The sequence below is a fragment of the Suricata suricatta genome, chromosome 15 (assembly GCF_006229205.1).
Source record: "Suricata suricatta isolate VVHF042 chromosome 15, meerkat_22Aug2017_6uvM2_HiC, whole genome shotgun sequence".
In the NCBI taxonomy this organism is placed as follows: domain Eukaryota; kingdom Metazoa; phylum Chordata; class Mammalia; order Carnivora; family Herpestidae; genus Suricata; species Suricata suricatta.
Genome location: NC_043714.1, coordinates 72,108,032 through 72,114,165, shown reverse-complemented (window position 1 = coordinate 72,114,165; position 6,134 = coordinate 72,108,032). Strand labels below are relative to the sequence as shown.

At 50.6% G+C, this 6,134-nt stretch overlaps 1 long non-coding RNA gene across 1 annotated transcript; it reads left to right on the top strand.

The window, feature by feature from the left end:
* Positions 1-2,591: 2,591 nt before the first annotated feature.
* On the top strand, positions 2,592-4,617 carry LOC115279510. Its single transcript, XR_003903478.1, has 3 exons — positions 2,592-2,951; positions 3,139-3,202; positions 4,299-4,617. It is a non-coding gene; the product is annotated as an uncharacterized LOC115279510 (long non-coding RNA).
* The last annotated feature ends 1,517 nt before the right edge of the window (positions 4,618-6,134 follow it).

The following is a 6,134-nucleotide window of genomic DNA, read 5'->3' as shown; positions in this document are numbered from 1 at the left end:
GACAATGGAGAGAAGGAGTGTCCCCGGGTGCTTGTTGGCGCGGTGAAGCTGTGCCCTAGTGTGGAAGGGAGAGTGTGTTATAAATGGAGGAATCGTCTTTTGGGCGACCGAGGCATCAAGGCGGCTGTGGAGACTGGCGTCTCTCTCTTGAAGGAGCGCTGTGTTGGGCCCCCTTTCCTCTGTCCCTGAGTGTTCTTTTTCAGGGGACCCCGGGCAGCCCCACGCCAGGCCGCCAGGCACCGTGCAGGCTCCGAGAATGGATCCCAGACCCTGGATCCCGTCCTTACCGCCACCTCGCCCGTGCCCCAGCTGCTTCTAGGATTTGAGAGGAAAACCCGAAAACCCCAGCCCAAAGTGCTTTCCTCCTGCAGCCCAGGATGGAATCAAGCAAGCCATCAAGAAGGAAATGAGGACACCGAAGTAGGGAATTGGAAATGAAGCAGAGACCGACAAGAAAGTGGATGGAGTATGAAAAGCAGCTCTTTATTATGCATGTATACATGAGAACATCAAAAAGGCCCCGTCTGAGAGAGGCTGAATTTCCATTTGCAGAAGGAACCACAGGACTGGAACTACAGTCAGCTGGGAGGTGGCAGAGGCACCACTCTGGGCCACTCTGAGCCACGGGCCTTCTCGGCACTTTTCCATCCAGCGCACCACTCAGTGGGCAGCCAGAGGGCCGCTTCAGAAACACGGGCTGGGCTGTCCTATCAGACTGAAAGTGGCCGTTGGCTCTCCACAGCCTTGAGAATGGGCAGCATCTCCTTCCCGCGGATTTCAGAGCTCCCTCGGCCTCTTTTCAGCCTCCTCCACGTCCTGATCCTGGCTGTGCTCCGTCAGCAACGACGGGCTGGCTTCTGCCCTCCTTTTCCCACCTTGTCCTCTCTTTCTGCACACAACAAGCATTTATTGAGTGCTTTCTGTGTACCTCGAATAGCAGCAGGTAATAGTACATAAGAAGAATTATGCCAATTCCAAGCTCTGAAGAGTTGCTGAACCCAGTGGGGAAGACAAAGGCATAAAGAGGTCATTAAAAGCAAAGTGCTCCAGAGGATCTACATGTTTGGGAGGGAAGCACTGAGTGAGGTGTCAGAGCCTAAGGAGGGGTGAGGAGAGCTCTCCTGCTTGGGATAGGAGCCCATGTGTGAGGGAGGAGTGGACAGGAGATGTATTACATGCAGGAGATTAATCACATCGGTGAACAGGAGGATGGAAGCCAGGTTTCTTTTTGTCAGAGAAGGACTTATAAATACAGGTAGCAAGAAAGCCAGAATAAACTCTGGCGTTGGGTCAGAATTGGATACATCACTATCAACTCATATTTTTCAATATGTACCACTAGGTATAGAGATACACAGAGACATCAGTGTCCTACAAGACGGAGCACCTGGGAGCAGCCACACTCCATTTGTACCGAGCACACCTCTCGGCCATATCTTGGCTTCTAGACACCATTCTCTTCTACAAGGAACGGGGATTCTTGAGAAATGGCCATCTCCAGGGCCAAGGCAAGGGAATGTCTGAGATGAGGCTAGAGCATCTTTTGCCAGAAAGCAAGGTAGTTTAAGAAAATGATGAGAACATGCCAAAGGATACAGAAACCAGCTCAGAAGGACCCTCACTGGCCAATCAGAGAAAACAGAGCCTGAAAATGAGAGTAACAGGATGTAGCCTGTAGGAAACAGGAAGCCACAAATTCCTGCTGCTGTGAATGAATAAACGAAGACACTGAAAGTTTCTTGGGGAAAGGATATCTATGTCTTTGACATGTAACCTCCCACAAAACACGTGTCGTTTGTGAAGGGGGAAGTCACTTACAGAAGCTGGAGACTTCCCATCTGGCTCAGATGCTAACATGACAGGACAGGTCGAAGCCATGCACACAGCATCCTGTCTGGGATATTCCCACTGAAGGTACAGAGCCTGGAGGAAGGAGGAAGGTGCAGAGCTTGGAGGAACTGGAGGAAGCATCATCCCCATGGCAGGGATGTTTACAAGGCAGCTGTGGTTTTCAAAAGTGTCAAGGGCACGAAACTCAGAGGAACAAATGCCAAAGGCACAGGCAACTGATGCAGCAGGCAGTCTCTTTGCTCTGCAGGAAGTTGTTGGGACAACCAGTGATTTCTGGGAGAGTCTGAGGCCGGGGTGGACGTGAAGCATCGGGGCCAATGCCCTGAATTTGGGCCTTGATATGTGAATACACACTGAAGTACTCACAGATGACAGTGCAGGTCAGGGACAGACTCTAGGTGGTTCCAGAATATGCCCCCTACTTCCAACGTTATCTGAGTGTGCAGTTTCTGATATGAAAAGTGAGAAGTGCACCAATGGTGCTTTGCAGGTGGATCGTAGGAAGGCTCTGGTGGAGCCAGGGTGCAGGTGACAGAATTGCAGCTTCCTTCCTCTATCTTCCCTGTCACCTTTCAGTCACTCAGCATTCATTCATTCATCATTCATTTACTCAACCTTCAGTCATTATTCATTCACTCATTCATTCATTTATTGTTCATTTTTTCATCCTTCATTTACTCATTCATTCATTCATCAACTCATTCATTAACTCATTCACTCACAGAAATAGTCATGCCAGCACCACACTGAGTGATGAGTAATGATAATGGTAAGCAAAAATAAGAAAAATGAATTCCCTGCCATCAGGGCCCAGGTATGTTGGTAATGGAAAGACAAAAATTAATGCAAAATTATAACTATATAAGTGCCTTAATGGTGAGGCATGTGGAAATCAGAGAGAGAACTGACTGGGTCAGGAAGGTTCAAATAGAATCCCTGAAGGAAGGAAAGATGAGAATGGCCAAACGAAGTCTCTGCATTAAGACTCCACACTCCTGGCTGGAAGTGTGTGGGTTAGGCAGCCCAAGCTGCCGTAACACGGAGGCTCACAGCCACAGAAGTCAAGGGAGGACACTGTTTCCATCTCAGTCAAGAGCAAGGTGGGTCTGGTGATGGGCTGTGAGGTCCCACAGGGAATTTCAGGGCCCGGTGCCGGCATGCTTAAAGCTAGTCACCATCCATGGCTGAGTTCTAGCTGGAGGAATGGGGGTGGTGGGGAAGGCAAACAATTTCCTCTTCAAACGTGGGGCCCAGAGGCATACAGGTCACTCCCGTTCTCACCCACAGGCTGGAACTTTGTCCCGTGGCCCACAGGAACTGAGATCCGGGATCCAAGCTCCACCCTTACTCCGTGAGTCCCGCTGCTGGTTGTTTCCAGAGGGAGGTGTAAGAGGGTCACATTGAGACAGCTCTGTGGCGGGACTAGGGAGTCCATGACCCCGACCACCATTCCTGCGGGCACAGAAGGGCAGATAGAAAGGTGGGTCAGTGATGAGGCAGGGAAACTGGGCAGAGTCCCCAGGACCTGCAGAGTAGAGAAGAGAATGCCCAGTGGATGCGTTTTCTCAAGAACAATGGCTCCCGTCCCCCAGGTTTGGGGGATGCCAGTGCTCCTATCACACACACACCCCTTCCTTCTCCAGACTGAGAAAGAGCATGAGCTCAGGACCCAAAACCCAGGCTCTGGCCCAGCTTAACCCCTGATTGCTGTGTGGCCCTGGGCAAAGTGTCAAACCTCTCTCATATCAGTTTAGTCCATGGTGAGCCAGGATTCAAAGTATCTTCCTCCCTGGCAGGCGGTGGATCACCTGACAACCCCTGGAAGGTGGTAGAAGCTTAAAAGTAAGCACCAACCCCAGTGTAGGTCTCAGTCCATTCACTGTACTGAGCCTGTGGTCCCCCACTTCTCTCTCTCTCCCCCACATCGCACCCCACTTTGTGTTTTTGCTTCTGTTGGTAAACTTTCTCCGTGTGTTGGACCTCCTTGTCTCACCAAATAACCATCCTCGTCCCTGCCCATCTGTGTGCTCAGGCACACGGAAGTCTGAGAAGCTGGTGCTGCGTCCCCAGCTAGTCCCAGCTATCACCTCCTAAGACCTTCCCAGCTCCCTGAGCAGAGGCCTGTCATTACCATTTTACAAATGAGGAAACATCCACCAAGATGAAGAAGCAGAGCAGGGACTCGGGTCTGGTCCCCTGCCTGCCTCACGGGACCCTCCGGCACATCCTGCCCAGGTCCTCCTACTCGACAGCGCACACGCAATTCAGCCCTGCTCCCCTCATTCCCATCCATCCCCCCAAGCCCTGTAACACAGAATTTCATATTACTGTTGGTCACCTCAGCCCCACCACATGCAAGGTCACCGGGGGAACAGGAGAAATTAAAGAGATCAGCAAGGAAAATAATTACTGGGCTGAAAGACCTGATAATTGCCAAATGATTAAAGTTTGCAGAGATCTGGAACTATGGAGATTGGCTAATTGATCTTCTTGACAAGGGTTAAGAAACAACATCACGACTGCCAACAATAATTGAGGAGTTCGCTAGTCCCTGCAGGGAAAGGCAAGATCCTGCCCCCAAGAAAGTGATCTGTATAGTTACATGGAAACAGATGCATGTCCACCCCAATCCATCGCAGCGCGGTGAGGAAGTTCAGGTACAGGCCTGGGGGTCAAGATGGCCGGCGTTTGAATTGTCATGACACTTACTGGCTATGTAGCACTGGGCAAGTGCTTATTCTGCCTGAGCCTCAGTTTTCTCTTCTATAAAACGGGTTTAACAATACAAATATCATATAGTATTGAAAGTGTTTGAGTCCTACATACATCGGTCATTACAGTGAGAGCCAGGTCCAGGGCGAGCACCTCCCATGATGACACCATTCTGCACCTTAGAAGCAGCTATGATGGAGAACAAAATGGGGGCAAAAGAGTTCATAGAGTAAAGCAGAGCCAACTCAACTCAGGGAAATAATGAGGCTCATGAAAGAAGTCTCACTTCCCCCAGGAAGCCTTCCCTGGCTTCTCAGGGAGGACTCTTGATCCCTCCCCTCCAGGCCCACTAGAGCAGACAGGCTGAGTCAGATGACCCCGGACCACACCAGTATGCAGGGAGCTCTCCCAGCACAGACTGGATCAGGGACTCCTCACCTGGTACTCACAGCTACCCCTGGCTCTTTCCAACATTTGCTTAGCCCCCAACTTACTGTCTGTGTCTTTTGAGCCTAACCTTGGACTTGCTCTTTGGACTAATAACAGGTTTGGTCTCTCCAGGTCAGACCTTTGTCTCTCTCAATCTCTCTCTCTGTGTCTCTCTGGATGTCTCTGCATGTGTGTGTATGAGTGTCTGTCTCTCTATTTGTGTCTCTGTTTCTCTCTCTCTCTCTCTCTGTATGTGTGTGTGTGGTTGTGTGTGTGTATCTCACCTCTGCCTGGGTCTCTGGACTCTTGGTAGATTTGGGGTATTCTGTACCAGGATGCCCCCAACTCCCCTGGACCCCAATCATTCCCACCCCAGTTCCATCCCCAGGGCCTCCGTAGCCCCTGCTCCTTCTACTAAGGCTGGGTTGGGACCCAGGAATTTCCAGGAATGCAGTGAAACTGTCTTCCTCTGGTGACAGGTCACGGACTATGAAATCCCCCATATCCATCCTTCTGCGATGCTGAGGCCAAGGACTTACACCTGCCTAACATGCTGATTATCCCACAGACTCTTGTCACCTGAATCCCGGACTCCTGACCTTGGGCTCACCGTGTATGGGCTCAGTGGGTAATAGCTCCACAGGCCTGGAACTCCCTTTCCTTGGCTCATTTTGTCATTTTTTGGACTTATTTAGCATACACTTACAATCTACCAGACACTGCAGGCCTCAGCACCAAACAAGCCAACAAGCATGGGTCCTGTCCTCATGTCCTTTCCTAGCCATGCATGAAACAGCTATTAATCAAGCAAGGACACAACTCAATGTCTCAGCACTGGTTCAAAGTCTCGGGAGCGCCCCGGGGGAAATCTGAGACCACCCCAGGCACATGGAGAAGAAACGAAGGAAAGGGACAAGCTGCTCCAGATAGGTGGGCAGCAGTTTAATGAGCAAAGGCACTTACTCCCAAGGCTTGTCATGGATGAATAGATCTCTGCACCTGCCCTCCAGAATCTGAAAAGTTTTTATAGAGGACTTCATGGAGTTCAATCACATAATATTCCAAATGGTCTCAATACCACCTTACTCTGTCCAGGATGAATTCTGGGAATAGCTCCCACTAGGAAAACGGGGGTGGGGGGT